A 16,853-nucleotide genomic window follows, 5' to 3' on the forward strand; every position below is an offset into this window, starting at 1 on the left:
GAACAAACGAGTTCCTGTTTAAGAAGTCAGCTCCGTGATCAATACTTCAACATTAACCTGATATCCATGGGATTGTTTTCTCTTCTGCTCCCTCATCATCCTTGGCATATTTGCTATTTTTGAATAAGTGAAATTTCTTTTAAACAACAGATCCATGCTTCTTTGTGGGTTAAGCCGATTCAAAGAGATTATTCCAGATTATTTCAGTGCCGCTCCCTATCGTTTCAGTGTTACATCATCTATTATTGATAGCCTGAAGTATGTGCTGAAAAAGCTCTGGACAAACTCTTCCCAATCTCTTTGGATTGATCTACCTGCTCTGGTTTCCTAGGTTTGTCTGTTTTAAAGGACTATGGGAAACCATGATACCTAGTACATGAATGCAGATTTTGTGAATATTTAAACTAAATGGGGACTCATAAATATTGGATGTCCCTGTTTACAGACAGCAGCAGACAGGAAAGAGTTGAGGATTCTGATGGCCACTGAATATCTATCATCTATCTATCTATCTATCTATCTATCTATCTATCTATCTATCTATCATCTAAAAGTGAAAACCACTCACGCCGCAATCACGAAATCTCCAGAACCATAAAGCCTACAAATTTAAAATTTGACATATATGTTCCTCTTGGCTTCTATGTGCTCGCTAAGAAAGGATTTTTCAAAATGACCATCAGATCATTAGTATTTCTTATATTATTATTAACACGCTCTGATGCTAGTTAGACATTCTACTCCCCCTCCCAACCTGAAAATAATTCTGGAGAGAATAGGACAGGAGAGGCTTCTGTGGGGCAAGCCGGAGAGAGAGAAGGGGATAGGATAAGAGACGTTTCTGTGGGCAAGACTGGGAGAGAGAAGGGAAGAGGAGAGGCCGATCATACTCATTAATTTTCAAACGGTTTATCAAGCCCGATCACGTAGTTTCATAGTGGAGCACCGGTATTCAACTAGTAGTTAATAAATTTTAAATCAAATCTGATGTTTGTATATGGACGCAGTAGACCAGGGGGGTCAAACTTGATTTCATTGAGGGCCGCATCAGGGTTGTGTTTATTTATTTGTTTAAATTTCTATATTTATTTGTTTAAATTTCTATACCGCCCTTCTCCAAATAGGACTCAGGGCGGTGCACAGCCTAAGTAAAAACAAAACATACAAAATTTAAAAAACAGTATTAAAATAATTAGATATTCTGGCCGTAAATTAAAACAACCCAATTTAAAACCAATTTAAAATTTAGCTCAAGCCAGCCCAGCTAGTTGAAATAAATAAGTTTTCAGGGCCCGACGAAAAATCCGGAGGTCTGTTATTATACGTAACTCCGGGGGAAGGTTATTCCAGAGGGTGGGCGCCGTCACAGAGAAGGCTCTCCCCCTGGGGGTCGCCAGCCGACATTGTCTGGCGGACGGCACCCTGAGGAGGCCCACTCTGTGCGAGCGTACTGGCCGGTGGGAGGCTATTGGTGGCAGTAGGCGGTCTCGTAAGTACCCCGGCCCTAAGCCATGGAGCGCTTTAAAGGTGGTCACCAACACCTTGAAGCGCACCCGGAAGACTACCGGGAGCCAGTGCAGCTCGCGCAGGAGAGGTGTCACATGGGAGCGCCTCGTCGCCCCCATAATCCCCCGCGCGGCTGCATTCTGGACCAGCTGGAGCCTCCGGGTGCACCCCAGGGGGAGCCCCATGTAGAGAGCGTTGCAGTAGTCCAGGCGGGAAGTGACTAGTGCCTGAGTGACTGTGCGTAGAGAGTCCCGATCTAGAAAGGGGCGCAACTGGCGTATCAGGCGAACCTGATAAAAAGCCCCCCTGGCCACGGCCGTCAAATGGTCTTCTAAAGACAGCCGTGCGTCCAGGAGGACGCCCAAGTTGCGAGCCCTCTCCGTGGGGGCGAGTGATTCGCCCCCAATAGCCAGCGATGGCATCAGCTGGCTATATCGGGACGCTGGAAGCCACAGCCACTCGGTCTTGGAGGGGTTGAGTCGGAGCCTGTTTCTCCCCATCCAGGCCCGCACGGCCTCCAGGCACTGGGACATCACTTCAAGGGCATCGTTGGGGTGGCCTGGGGTGGAGATGTACAGCTGGGTGTCATCAGCGTACTGATGGAACTCCACCCCGAAGCCACGGATGATCTCACCCAGTGGCTTTACATAAATGTTGAACAGAAGGGGCGAGAGGACCGACCCTTGTGGCACCCCACAAGCAAGGTGCCTCGGGGTCGACCGCTGCCCCCCCGTCAACACAGATTGCGACCGGTCAGAGAGGTAGGAGGAGAACCACCGCAGAACGGTGCCCCCCACCCCCAACCCCGCCAACCGGTGCAACATGATACCATGGTCGATGGTATCAAAAGCCGCTGAGAGGTCTAACAGGACCAGGATAGAGGAGCAACCCCTATCCCGAGCCCTCCAGAGATCATCCACCAATGCGACCAATGCCGTTTCCGTGCTGTGCCCAGGTCGGAAGCCGGACTGGAGCGGGTCTAGATAGACAGTTTCATCCAGGTACCGGGGAAGCTGTTGTGCTACCACACTCTCAACAACCTTCGCAACAAAGCGAAGGTTGGAGACTGGACGATAGTTAGCCAAAACAGCCGGATCCAGAGAGGGCTTCTTGAGGAGGGGCCTCACAACCGCTTCTTTCAAAGCGGCCGGCAGGACCCCCTCACTCAAAGAAGCGTTAACAATCTTCTGGAGCCAGCCTCGTGTCACCTCCCGGGAAGCCAGTACCAACCAGGAGGGACACGGGTCCAATAAACATGTGGTCGCATTCAGCCGTCCCAGGACCCTGTCCATGTCCTCGGGAGCCACAGGATCGAACTCCCCCCAGATAACACTCTCAAGACCTGCCTCAGTCATCCCATCCGGACATACCCAGTCAGAGGCCAGCCCTTCCCGAATCTGAGCGATTTTGTCATACAGATACTGCACAAAGTCCTCAGCTCGGCCCTGCAAGGGGTCATCCCGCGCTTCCAGATGGAGGAGGGAGCGGGTCACCCTAAACAGGGCGGCCGGGCGATTATCTGATGACGCGATAAGAGCGGCAAAATAGCTAGATTTTGCCGCTTTTATCGCCACTAGGTAGGTCTTAATATGAGACCTCACCAGTGTTCGGTCGGATTCGGAGCGGCTGGTCCTCCAACTACTCTCCAGGCGTCTTTTCCGGCGCTTCATCTCCCTAAGCTCCTCGGAGAACCAAGGAGCTAGGTGAGTTCGGTGCCGGGTCAGAGGCCGCAAAGGCACGACACGGTCCAAGGCCCCGGCAGCCGCACTATCCCAGGCGGCCACCAGGTCCTCAGCCGAGTCGTGAGTCATAGTCTCAGGAAATGGCCCAAGCTCCATCTGGAACCTATCAGGGTCCATCAGGCGCCTGGGGCGGAACCACCTGGTCGGTCCCGCCTCCCTGCGGCGGGGTGCAGCGGTTAGAAAGTCCAGTCGAAGGAGCGAGTGGTCAGACCATGACAAGGGTTCGATGACTATATCCCCTGTATCAAGGCCACTCGACCACTGACCAGAGACAAAAACTAAGTCCAGAGTGTGTCCACCCATGTGAGTGGGGTCATGAATTAACTGAGTAAGGTCCATGGCCGTCATGGAAGCCATGAACTCCCGAGCCACCTCAGACGTTTCGCCGACAGATGGCAGGTTGAAATCCCCCATGACTAGAAGTCTGGGGGTACCAACCGCCACCTCAGCTATGACGTTGAGCAGCTCAAGCAGGGCCGTTGCCACGCGGCAGGGAGCCAGGTACGTGATCAACAAGCCCATCTGTACTCCACGACCCCATCTCACAAAAAGGGACTCACATCTGGCTATCTGTGGAACAGTGGTCTCCCTCGGATCAAGACTTTCCTTTATAATAACCGCCACCCCCCCACCCCTGCCCTGAGCTCTCGGCTGATGGAATGCTCGGAAACCTGGTGGGCACATATCCACGAGGGGAAACCCCCCCTCATGGCCCAACCAGGTCTCCGTAATACCTGCCAGGTCCGCTCCCCCCTCCTGAATAAGATCGCAAATGAGGGGGGCTTTATTTACCACGGACCTGGCATTGCACGACAGCAGCCGAAGGCTCGGGCCCTGAGAGTCTGAACTGCCTGGGATACGAGAAGGGCTATGGGGACCGGGGCACGCCACCGCTCGAAGATAGCGAGTGCGCGCCCCCACCACATGATGCGGCCCCCTGCTCCCGCCGTATCTGCCCCTCCCACTCAACACATTGATAGAAAAGCCCTCGACAGAATGGACTCTAATGTCCCCCTTACCCCCGGAATCTGCACCCTCCGTGGCCCCACTAACAGCTGGGCCGGACCCCTCCCCCCGTGGGTTAACCCCCAAACCCACACAACCCTCCCACCCCTTAAAATCCCTTAAAAATCTATCAAAAAGTTTCCCTAAAAAACCCCTCAATCCCCTTTTTGCAGCATGCGTTTGACCTTGGGGCCCCGAGATGGGTGTGGCCAGCACGACATCACTCATGTCGGGGGCACCTGTGGTGGCCCAAATGCTCTGCCAGTGAAAATGGGCTCCAGAGCTCCATTTTCAGCTGCAACGGCTTCCTGCAACTGGCCTCTGGGCCTTGAGTTTGACACCCCTGAAGCAGACAATTTTAAAGGCCTCACCTTGGGAGTAGTTCATGAGAGTTGTAGATCAATGCATCTGTGGTCTCAGAATTCCATTAATGAGCATCACTGTTTACTTTTATGATACATAAAGTATGTAGTTTAAGAAGAAAGCTATAAGAGAATGTGTGGATGGCCTTTGTGGAATCCAAACACAGGACCCAAAGGAAATCATTAAGACTCACTGCAGTATTAATTAAACAATGCGTGCTAGTGGGATTCCTCCCACAGAAAATTGAGAGAGACATCACCCAACAAAAGAGATACACTCATATTTATTCATTTCAAAAGGGTTGGAGAAACTAATACACAAGCAACTGATGATGTAAGCATACATATTCATAAATAAAGGTTATATGATAATGGACCTCAGTCCCTTGTTGCACCCGTTTTTCTTCAGAAATCAAAATGAGAAAAATAAAGCAAGAAAGAGTAACCTTGTTTGGGAGATGGGAGCATAGTGATTTAATAAATAATAATAATAATAAAGGAATATGGAGGAAAGCATATTTCATAAATTAAAGAGGAGGGACAGTTTAGGAATGCCAGGTGCCAAAGGAAAATATTTTTCCATTGCAAACCAATGGGATTCTTCTAATAAAATAATAGGCTGTGGCTTTATATGTCTATTTATCTTTATATGTCTATTTATCTCCTTGATTTAATCAATTCCATTCCTCTAAGAACTGATTTTTTTGCACATCTTGGGAAACTGAGGAGAAGAAAGGCTGCCTTAAGAAACAATCAGAGAAGAGAGGCAGGAGCCCCCAGTAGTTTAAGAAAGAAATTTAGGATTTGCCCTAATGGATCATGCTGCTAAAAGTAATAAGTGATGATATGTTTCTACTTTCAGACTTGCAAGTGTCTATTAATGTGGCTTCCTGTCTGAATTAGAATCAGAATTGAGCTGGAAGGGACCTTGGAGGTCTTTTAATCCAGCCTCCTGCTCAAGCAAGAGATCCTATACAGTGGTGGGTTTCAAATTTTTTTACTACCGGTTCTGTGGGTGTGGCTTGGTGGGCATGGCAGCGGAAGGATACTGCAAAATCCCAAAAATCAAGTTGCCATGAGCAGGAGGGAGGGAGAACTGAAGTGAATTCCATACATTTTTTCTGACCGCAATCAGAAGGAGGGTGTAAGGTTTCACAGCCAGCCAAAGTGGGTAATTGGAGAATGTGATTTATGACATGGCCAGAGAGGAGGGGAGAGACAGGGTCATAGGGGATCGTAAATCTACGTGGGATCAGTCCTAACTGCATCCGAGTATTGCCGGAATGTCGCTCCTAATAAATGACTATATTTCCTTTGAAGTTTGGATCATGGCTCATGAATTAATTAGGGCATCTTTTGTAAACTTGACAGGTGGTATTTACTGGTTCTCCAAACTACTCAAAATTTCTGCTACCGGATCTCCAGAACTGGTCAGAACCTGCTGAATACTACCTCTGGAACTTTAATTCACTGTTTCTTGTCCTGCCTTCTGGTATTTTGGAAAATAAATTGATCCCCTCCTCTTTCTGGCAGCCTCTCAAATACTGGAATACGGCTATCATGTCCCTTCTATCCTTCTTTTCTCTATATAAAAACTTGTCGTCCCCCCTCCAAATCTACAACAACCTGATGATGACAGAGAATGTGGAAGAAATACTGTAGAAAAATAAATAAAGATATGCTAGTTTTAAATCAATATACCCTATTTCCCCAAAAATAAGACATCCACTGATAATAAGCCCAATTAGGCTTTTGAGCACATGCGCTAAAATAAGCCTCCCCCCAAAAATAAGCCATCCCCAAAAATATTTAAACACAGAGCTGGAAATCAGGTAAAACGGCAAGAGGAGCCCCATCTTGCTCCACGCGCCCCAAAATAATAAGACCTCCCTCCCTGAAAATAAGGCCAATTATTTCGGGGTTCAAAAAAATATAAGACAGGGTCTTATTTTTGGGGAAACACGGTAGAAGCCCGTCCATAGAATTTTCTGGATTTTGTAATCACTTTTATTGCAAGATTTTATCTGCAACTGCTTTTATTTCTCTTGTGACAACAAGCAAGTCTTTACTTACATACATGTCACACCATTCCTTTTTAGGGATAAGCAGTTTTATGCAACGTGCAGAAGACGGAGTAAGAGTAAATCAAAGAAATTAACACCAGAGAAAAAAGGAAAATCAATGTGTCTCTACCTGGTTTACATCAGCACCATGCAGTATATCTCTTCATGCCTTTCTATGCTTGTAGACAAACATTCCATCACTTCATATATTTTCAGGTCTTCTTTAAGCTTATCCTCTTTCTCTATGTGAAGACATCATCTCATTATCTAGCCCATTTCAACTGCCTATATCCTTCCTCCTGTCACCTCCCTAGTAGCTTTCAACAATCAGATCCAGTCTCTAGGTGATGGGGCTGATGGTGCAGGAAATCCTATCTACCTTATTTTTGGGTCTATTAGATGCACTCCCCCCCCCAAGTGGGTGGAAATGTCTGTGCGTCTTATAGAGCAAATGTTGCTGAAGCTCCGCCCACCCACCAGCCCCCACCCTTCAGCCTCTGCTTCCCAGCAATTTGCCTCCCTGCAATAAACAGCAAAAAGCCTGGTCAGCTTCAGCAGAGCCTGATTTAGCATGAGCAGCTGATTGGTAGTTGGATCAGCCTCCCGGAATACTGCTGATCAGTGTTCCAGGCTGTGGGGATTGCTGCTGCCCATTGCTGCCATCACCACTGCGCATAGCCGCCACTTATCGCCACCTCCACGTGCCCCATTTTCGGCCTCCGCATGTCCCGTTTTCAGCCTGTTCCATGGGGTGAGGATTGCCGCTGCCTCCTATTGCTGTTGAATGGCAGTGGCAGCAATAGGCGGTGGCAATTGCCGCCGCCTGGAACGGGCCAAAGACGGGATGTGTGGAGGCTCAAAATGGGGCACACGGAGGCAGCAATAGGTGGCGGCGATAGGCGGCAGCAATTCCTGCAGCCTGGAACAGCTGATCGGCAGCATTCCGGAAGGCCGATCCAACCACCAATCAGCTGCTCGTGCTAAATCCAGCTGTGCTGAAGCTGACCAGCTTGCTGTTTGCTTCAAGGAAGCAAATTGCTGGGAGGCAGAGACAGATTTTTTTTCTTGTTTTCTTCCCCAAAAACTAGGTGCGTCTTATAGTCTGGAGCGTCTTATAGTGCGAAAAATACGGTATTTCCTTAAGATTGACAAGTTGGATAACTTTGCAAAGCAGATGTCCGTTGTTTCTAAAGCACTTGTCCAACCAAAATTCAACTGTAAGCAAATGAAAGCGGAGGTCAACGGCTATCCTGCAAATTTAAATTGCAAATTTGTCATAGGGCCCCAACATCCAAGCATCCTTCCATAAAAACAATATGCTGCTTAAATAAACAGGGCTATCAAATGGCAACCTGCAGATGCAGTAAGTATGGACATGTACAGTATTGCCTTTTGCTGATCCTGTGGTAACTAAATGAGGATTACCTGAACATATATTCATCCATCCATCCATCCATCCATCCACAGATTCTTCTGTTAACTTTCCTTCCTCCTGTTTATTAACTCATGTCAATTTATTTTTCTTACAATGCATAATATTGAGAGCCAGTTTGGTCTAATGATTAAGGCACCAGCTAGAAAGCAGGAGACTGTGCATTCAAGTCTCACCTTAGCCACGAAAGCCACTGGGAGACTTTGGGCCAGTCACACTCTCTCTCTCTCTCTCAGCCCAACTCACCTCCCAGTATTGTTGTTGTAAGAAAAATAGGAGGAAGAGGTGTGTTGGATACGTTTACTGCCTTGAGTTTTTCATGACAATAATAAAGGCAGGATACAAATAAATAAATAATATTCCTGGTCTTATGGTTGCCAAAAGATGAACTTGTATTTATTGACCTCTGCCGCTATTTAAGCAGAGTTGTAAGATTATATTATAGCCAGACTTAATATAAGTACTTTTAGTCTTCCTATGGATTTGGTTTCCTGATATGGCTCAAGGATATGACTTCCATCAGCCTTCCATCCTCGGAGGTCGGTAAATTGAGGATCCAGATTGTCGGGGGCAACATGCTGACTCTGTAAACTGATTAGAGAAGCCTGTAAAACATTGTAAAGCTGTATATAAGTCTAAGTGCTATTGCTATTGCTGTATGGTAGGACTAATACCAAATTTCTCCAAACATTTATCTTTACAGTCTATAGCAATGTAAATTAGGTACTTTATCACTACTATTACTATTTTTACTTATATCTCACCTTTTGTCCAGTCATTCAGCCTTAGTTTAATGCATTTAAATGCTGAGGAACATTCAGAATATCCTTTCTATCATGTCATTTATAACCTGCCAATGGGAAACTTGTCACAGAAAACAGGAACTCTTATTTATGTTCTTATTTATTGGATGGGTGGATGCAGCAAGTAGACAATGATAAAATCAGATATACTGCATTTCATTCATTGTAGTAGGATTCAACTGTATACTTTGCAGTTAGATGCTTTAAATATGTCATCATGAAATTTCTACTGCGCATATAAATCACTGGCATTATCTTTGTAAAAATCCAATCAGAACTGTGCTTGAGAAAAACTAAGGAAGTATAATGCCTTACAGCGATCGCTAGCAGTGAATCCTCATTTATTTGGGATAGAAAAGTAAGCTTAAAGCCTTCCACTGTGTATGACAGGATAGATGTTCAGCTTTGTGGTACATTAATCCAGAAAACCCTTTTTATATTCATAAAATTAATATCTCTTCCAGAGAACACAGAAGGGTTGTTTGAACAGATACTTCTTAGATGATTAACTAAGTCTCTGTGCCCTTTGAAGGGACAAATATACCCATTTCTGAATTGGGTACAGTTGACATATGGGATTTAGTAAATGATTGTCAGAATTCATAGAACTTAGATAGGTAAAAGGTCTTACTGTATCAGATCAAGAATCCATTTAGTCCATTATTCTGTTTGCAATGGTCACTAACTATATGATTATGAAAATTCCAAAAATAGGGTAATATCCTTCCTCAGAAATGGGGATGTTCATTTAATGTTTGTTAAACAACAATTCTATATTTATTGCCAGTGCACAATTGTACAAATACTCTGAATGTATTATAAGAATTTATCTATAAGAAATAGTAGTCAAGGTCTGTCTTTTAATTCTGGAAGTTTGAAGATATGGACTTCAGTTCCCAGAATTCCACAGTCACCACATTGGCTAGAGAATTCTGGCAGTTGAACTCCAGATATCTTCAAGTTTATTTATTTGATATATTTATTAAATTTATTTAGATTAAAAGCTTGTATTTTTTTAAAATATATATATATATATGTAGACATTTATTATAAGAAGTAAACTTTAGTGCAATCATAATGTTAAGGATTTTGACAAAAATATTTAGAAGCCCATCTGACTCTCAAATGAATTTAATCTTGATCTAATACAGACAACGTGGACAATTATTTTTGATCCAAGGGTAATATGTGACCTTTAAAAACAGGCCATGACTAAAATAAAATATTGTTTTAAAGTAAATTACTTCTGCATTACTAGTTATGCCTGAAACTTCCTTAAAACATATATAATCCAGTTGGCATTCTGGAATTATCTTTGTACATAATTCCTAAAATAATTAATAGTTTATATTCATGTTATATATGCACTGAAAATGTATGTAACAATAGGTACGATATTTCTTTTTTTTATATTGTCCTAATATTAATTTGTGAAGAAACTTATTGTATTGTATTGTATTGTATTGTATTGTATATGATATGATATGATATGGTATTATATTATATTATTATGGTATGGCATGGCATGGCATGGCATGGTATGGTATTACATTACATTATATATTATTAACATTATGAGTATTGATAAAAGGTGTGAGAGGTGTGCTTTCTATTTTTGTTGTTTTCAGGAATAATAAACTGTTTATGAACTAGTGGGAATATTATAATAAAGAAAGGTCATGTAAAAATTATCACTTAATTGAAATAATAATTATTTAATTATTTAACTTGTGGAGAAAAATCTGACATTGATTTGCATTATTTATCATTAAATTAATGGGCATGACTATTTGCTCTGCTAAAGTCAGTCTCTAAAATATGTAAAAAAAAAGCTAGAAATGAAAATGATGTCTTTACCATAATGAGTAGGAAAAGCTAACACATTATAGAAGTTATGAAGTTTTCATATCAGTTTGTCCTTGGAATTTCAGAAAAGGGCATTCAACAATCACAATTTTTTCCACTTTGAGCTGCAATAATAATGGAGAATGATAAGCTGTGCAGCCTTTTTGATTCACTTCAATTCCAGAATCATTTAAGGAATAGAATCTGGGAAGCTGTGAGTTAAGAACAGATAAAAATATTTTTGTTATGCTTCTAAAAAACTTATTTAGCAACACTTGCTAAATATTGATAATGAAATTAAGAAATTTATATAACTATTACTTATAACTATTGTTAAACTGAAGCAAGTTTATTACTCTATTAGTCTTCATTGTTGCATTTTAATGTCTTCAAACTGGTACTTCTATGACAATAATGGTGCAAATTTTCTTCTATTAGAATTCTATGCTATTTTTAACATAGTAATCTAACACTCACATTACATTACACAGTGTTGGTGCTCATCTTTATTTCGTCTTTTGACAAAACATAATTTAAAAATTAGAGTTAGGTGAACTTAATGTCCATAGCCTCTCTTGTTTCCTACATAATTCCAGTTAAAACTACATTCGGCCGAGATATGGATTGAGGTTATTAATCATGATAAAGCACAGTTGCCTATCTTGTGAAATCATAAATCATGGTTTGCCAGTCAATCTCATTTTACCAATATCAACTTATACTTCACACGAAGCCAAAATCAAAATGCCACATTGTGATAATCATTAATATGTTTCAATTTGGTTTATGCTTCAAGTAAGCACATTAGCTTGTTTTTAGCTTAGTGATATCCAAACCCATTCAATAAAACATAGTTAGATACTGAAGTTCAAATCCTTTGGCCAGCAAATGAGAACACTCATTGGAAAAGAACTTGATGTTGGGAAATATTGAAGGCAAAAGGAGAAGGGGATGGCAGAGGATGAGGTGGTTAGATGGTGTCATGGACCCGTGTCCCTCCTGGTTGATGCTGGCCTCCCGGGAGGTTACGCGAGGCTGGCTCCAGGGGATTATCAATGCTTCGTTGAGGGAGGGTGTCTTGCCATCCGCCTTGAAAGAGGCGGTGGTGAGGCCCCTCCTCAAGAAACCTGCTCTGGACCCGGCTGTTTTGGCTAACTATCATCCGGTCTCCAACCTTCCCTTCTTGGCGAAGGTTGTTGAGTGTGGTGGCGTGACAGCTTCCTGGGTACCTTGATGAAGCTGTCTATCTGGATCCGCTCCAGTCCGGCTTCCGGCCTGGGTACAGCATGGAAATGGCATTGGTCGCCTTGGTGGATGATCTCTGGAGGGCTCGGGATAGGGGTTGCTCCTCTATCCTGGTCCTGTTAGATCTCTCAGCGGCTTTTGATACCATCGACCATGGTATCTTGCTGCACCGGTTGGAGGGGTTGGGAGTGGGGGGCACCGTTTTGTGGTGGTTCTCCTCCTATCTCTCTGACCGGTCGCAGTTGGTGTTGGCAGGGGGGCAGAGGTCGACCCCGAGGTGCCTCGTTTGTGGGGTGCCACAAGGGTCGGTTCTCTCGCCCCTTCTGTTCAACATTTATGTGAAGCTGCTGGGTGAGATCATCCGTGGCTTTGGGGTGGAGTTCCATCAGTACGCTGATGATACGCAGCTGTACATCTCCACCCCAGGCCATCCCAATGTCTTTTCTCTGATCAAAGAAGTCAACATAGTTCCATCATCTTCACTACTCTTTGTGGATAGTGCTGAATTTTTCCATCTTTAAGCAAATTCTTTGCAGCAAAGTCTGAACAAAGGTAGGGTTACCTTTGTTCAGCCTCAGCCACAATAGGAATTGCCCAATGCTTAACACATTGTAAGCCGCCCTGAGTCTCTGGAGAAGGGCAGCATATAAATTAAAGCAAAAAAAAACAAAACCAAGCCCCTTCATTGCATCAGCCAAACTTCAACCAAACCTGAGAGTTCAGACAACCTACAGAGCCAGCTATGACCCCTACAACAGCCAATAGAATACATGTTCTTGCACAGGAATAGGAAGCTCAAAGCCTAAGAGAAGGAATAAAAACTCCTCACTTTCAACTACATGTAGTCAGCTGCACCAGAACCATGTGCTTGGTGGTTCTGTTCATCATTAAACCATCTTTCCAATCGGTTTCCATGTTTCCAGCATCTTTCTCCTGACTTGGAACTGAATCAGATGGATATTTCTTCCAACAGTCCAGATTTGTGCTTGATAATGTTACTATTCCTCAACCACTTTTTTTCTCCATAGCTTGATTCTTCTAATTGCAGAAGTTGAACCCGAATTGCCTTCTGTATACCATTTATTAGAGCTGCTATAGAACACACTATTTGCACCACTGGTGGGTTTCAAATATTTTTACTACCGGTTCTGTGGGCGTGGCTTGATGGGCCTGGCATGGCTTGGTGGGTGTAGCTTGGTGGGCATGACAGGGGAAGGATACTGTAAAATCTTCATTCCTTCCCCAATCCAGGGGAAGGTTACTGCAAAATCCCCATTTCCTCCCGATCACCTGGGACTTGGAAGGCAGAGAATAGATGGGGGCAGGGCAAGTCAGAATTTTTACTACCGATTCTCTGAACTACTCAAAATTTACGCTACCGGTTCTCCAGAAGTGATCAGAACCTGCTGAAACCCACCTCTGATTTGCACACTTCCTATTGAATACAAATGTGTTTTACTCATCTGTCCATGCTCCCAATGCAAATAATTTATTCTTTTATTTTTAGGGGTATTAAAAATAATTATTTCAAAAAGCAGAACAACTCTTAAGCACTGCAATTAAACGAGGACAAAATTGGCTACAAATAGAATTCACAAAATTAAGCATTCCTCTTATTCATGACTGCTAAATACATCGTTAAAGTGCACGCTGCATTTTCTCTAGAATATGGAGAACAAAGGGAACCATATAGAAATGATTGTCCCAAGAAGAGTTTCACAAACAAAGGTCAATCTCTGACACCGCTGTGCTCTAACAGATGTTGTCTCCAAGAAAAAAATTATATAGATTTCAGGGCTTATGAGACATATTGGAACCTACATTCATCCAGGAAATTGTAAAATATTAAAATACGACTATATTTTAGTTGTGACTGCTTATATCATTAGAATCACTTGGGTACACCAGACTGGATCAAGAATGAATGATCTTCTCTATTTATGAAACAACACAGAAAGATAGACAATTTTCTTCTGGATAGGAGTCAAACTTAATTTATTTATATTGGTGTCTAAGGTGAAGTATGATGGCTATGAACTTGGAAGGAAAAGGTCAAGTGTTTTTGCTCAAAATGAATGCATTAATCCTGTCACAGGTCTAACGTTTCTCTTTAAGTTCTTATTCATAAATATATAATGGGAAAATCAAGGATTATTATTTTCATTGAATTTTGGTAGCATAAACTTGATCGATGAGAACAGATTATGCAATTGACAAACCATACGCTGTCCATCTATACCAAAGTTCAATTGAGCTAATATTAGCTCCCTTACATAGTTGCTTCATATTTTTTTTAACCTTATGCCTGCAACTTCTTTGATATTTTTCTTGGTGGTGTTTTTAATGTTTATTATTCTTAAAGAGAGAGACCGGGTGCCATTTTCTGTTGTACAACCTTCAAGCAAAATAACTTTGTCTGAATTTGCATATTTTCCTTCTGCCTGACACAAATTCTGCCATAATGTCTTTCTTTGGGATTTAATTGAAGCATAGAAATCTAGAGAGAAAGACCATTAATTAATCATTTGGCATCTGCAAGGGGCCAACAACATCATAGGTCAATTATCATGATGCAAATTAAATAAATCATGCAATTTGCATAATATTACCTGCTATATAACACTAATACAATGGCATCATTGTATTATGATGTAGGGTCATTGTGGCTTCTATAGGACATCCAGGATTAATGAAATGCAGGACAATTACCTTGGACTGCTAACTCCATGCCAAATAAATAAAAAATGTTACTTATGAGCCAAATTCTCTTTCAGAAAATTGAAAGAGAAGATACTTACCTACGTGTATGTTTTTGCACGGCATGTGTTACCAGAGGCTTTCTTTGCCATTTTGTGTACAATAAAAGGTGCAGTACATCCTACCCTCAAAATGACGCTATAGAGCACTGCACACCAAAACAACTAGACACAAGAACAATTTTTCCCCCAAACGCCATCACTCTGCTAAACAACTACCATATTTTTCGGAGTATAAGATGCACTGGAATATAAGACGCACCTACCTTTTTTGGTGAGCAAAAGAAGAAAAAGAAATCTCCCTCTGTCTCTGCACAATTTTGCCTCATTGCAGCAAACAGCCTGCTTTACTCTCATTTTTGTTTTCAGCATAGCTAGATTAGCACAAGGAAAAAAAAATCTGCTCTAGCAATTTACCTCTTTGCAGCAAGCAGCAGAGCCCTACACAAAACAGCTGAGAGCAAATTAGCTGAGAGTCAGGAGGCCGATCCAATCAACTTGTGCTAATTAGACTGTGCTGAAGCTGAAAGAAGCTGTTTTTTTCTTGCTGTTTGCTTGCAAGGAGGTAACTGCTGCAAGGCAGAGGCCAAAGGGTGGGGACCAGTGGGTGGGTGGGGCTACATTCGGTGTATAAGACGCACCTACATTTTCACCCCTTTTTAGTGGGGAAAAAGGTGCGTTTTATACTTCGAAAAATACAATAATTCCCTCAAACTATTTACTAAGTCTGCATTACTATTAGACTTCTCATCCTTCTTATCACCCATCTTTTCCCACTTATGACTGTAACTTTGTTGCTTGTATCCTTGCAATTTATATTGATTGTTTCCTAGTATGATTTGATTGCTTATTTGTACCCTATGACCATCATTAATTGTTGTATCTTATGATTCTTGATGAATGTATCGTGTCTTTTTATGTACACTGAGAGCATATGCACCAAAGACAAATTCCTTGTGTGTCCAATCAAACTGGGCCAATAAAGAATTCTATTCTATTCTATTCTATTCTATTCTATTCTATTCTATTCTATTCTATTCTATTCTATTCACATACAAATGCTTCATACAAGTTTTAATACAACCATGGGATTTTCTTTCCTTAATGACCATTCCTTACCACCATTCTAGATGTGCTCATATAGTGTTTATAGTGAGGAGAGCATCCTGCTCTTCTGCTACATTGGTCCACGCCAGGCTTGAACCTGAAATCAGAGAAGAGAGAGAGAGAGAGAGAGAGAGAGAGAGAGAGAGAGAGAGAGAGAGAGAGAGAGAGAGAGAGCGCCTCCTCAGCTCGGCTCCTGTCTCTTTAACTTCCAGCAATTCCCCCCTTTCTCCCTCCGCGTCTATTTTTAGCTCGCCTCTTGATGGTAGCATCCATTTCTTTCCTCCTTGCGTCCCCCCCCCCCCGCCCGTCCCGTTTTCCCTCCCTCCCTCCACTTCAATGGTACTTTCTACACGGGGAAGGTCAGCCGACTGAGCATGCCCGAACGTTGGCTCGGCGGCTCCAAGAGGCCGGGATGCGCGCTCGGCTAATCCCATTCAACTGGGAAGAGGGCCGTGGCGCACGCGCTCGCTCCTTCTGACTGGCTGCCGAGGCTGAGCTGAGCGAGCTTTTGCGAGGAAGCAGTCAAGCGGACGAACGCGCCCCCCACCCCACCCTCCCGCTCTTCTGCACCGCCGGCGCCTCCACGGCACAAGTAAGTTTTTTCTCGGCTTTCTTATGCCGCCTCCCCTCCGTCTTCCTCTCAGTCCCTGAAGTCGCAGGGGCGGGGAAGGAAGCGGGGGGGGGTGTCCGTAGCGGTTACCCCAAAGCAGCCAAAGCTTCCAGGCGTTTTAGCAGAAGCTGGAAAGGGCTTAGGAAGCAAGGGAGCTGTCCGCTCGACGGGGCTGGAGACAAAGCGAAGGGACTCGTCGCGCGCGCGCGGGGGGCTCCGGTTTCCTAACCCGGTCGGGATAGTTTCCTCAGCTTGGAGAGAGAGAGAGAGAGAGAGAGAGTCCTCTCGGGAGGCTCGCTGGCCACCGTATCGCCATGTTCTTGGGCTTTTACTTCCCTCCCTCCCTCCGCTTCAGGCTGGAGGGTTTACTAATATTC

At 43.5% G+C, this 16,853-nt stretch overlaps 1 protein-coding gene and 1 long non-coding RNA gene across 4 annotated transcripts in view; one reads left to right on the forward strand and one right to left on the reverse strand.

Moving 5' to 3' along the window:
- LOC117668344 (uncharacterized) overlaps positions 1-16,708 on the reverse strand; it is a 32,358-nt gene extending 15,650 nt beyond the window's left edge. Inside the window, exons 1-2 of the long non-coding RNA XR_009620137.2 lie at positions 16,567-16,708; positions 15,879-15,963 (exon numbers count right to left, since the gene is read on the reverse strand). This is a non-coding gene — a long non-coding RNA (uncharacterized LOC117668344). The remainder of the gene's footprint in view (positions 1-15,878; positions 15,964-16,566) is intronic.
- Positions 16,208-16,853, forward strand: part of OXR1 (oxidation resistance 1) — a 225,029-nt gene continuing 224,383 nt past the window's right edge. For all 3 annotated transcript variants that reach the window (XM_034422177.3, XM_034422179.3, XM_087890848.1), the window contains exon 1: positions 16,208-16,458. The gene's annotated coding sequence lies outside the window, so the exon portion shown is untranslated. The remainder of the gene's footprint in view (positions 16,459-16,853) is intronic.

The sequence above is a fragment of the Pantherophis guttatus genome, chromosome 3 (assembly GCF_059756535.1).
Source record: "Pantherophis guttatus breed Tessera chromosome 3, ASM5975653v1, whole genome shotgun sequence".
Lineage (NCBI taxonomy): Eukaryota > Metazoa > Chordata > Lepidosauria > Squamata > Colubridae > Pantherophis > Pantherophis guttatus.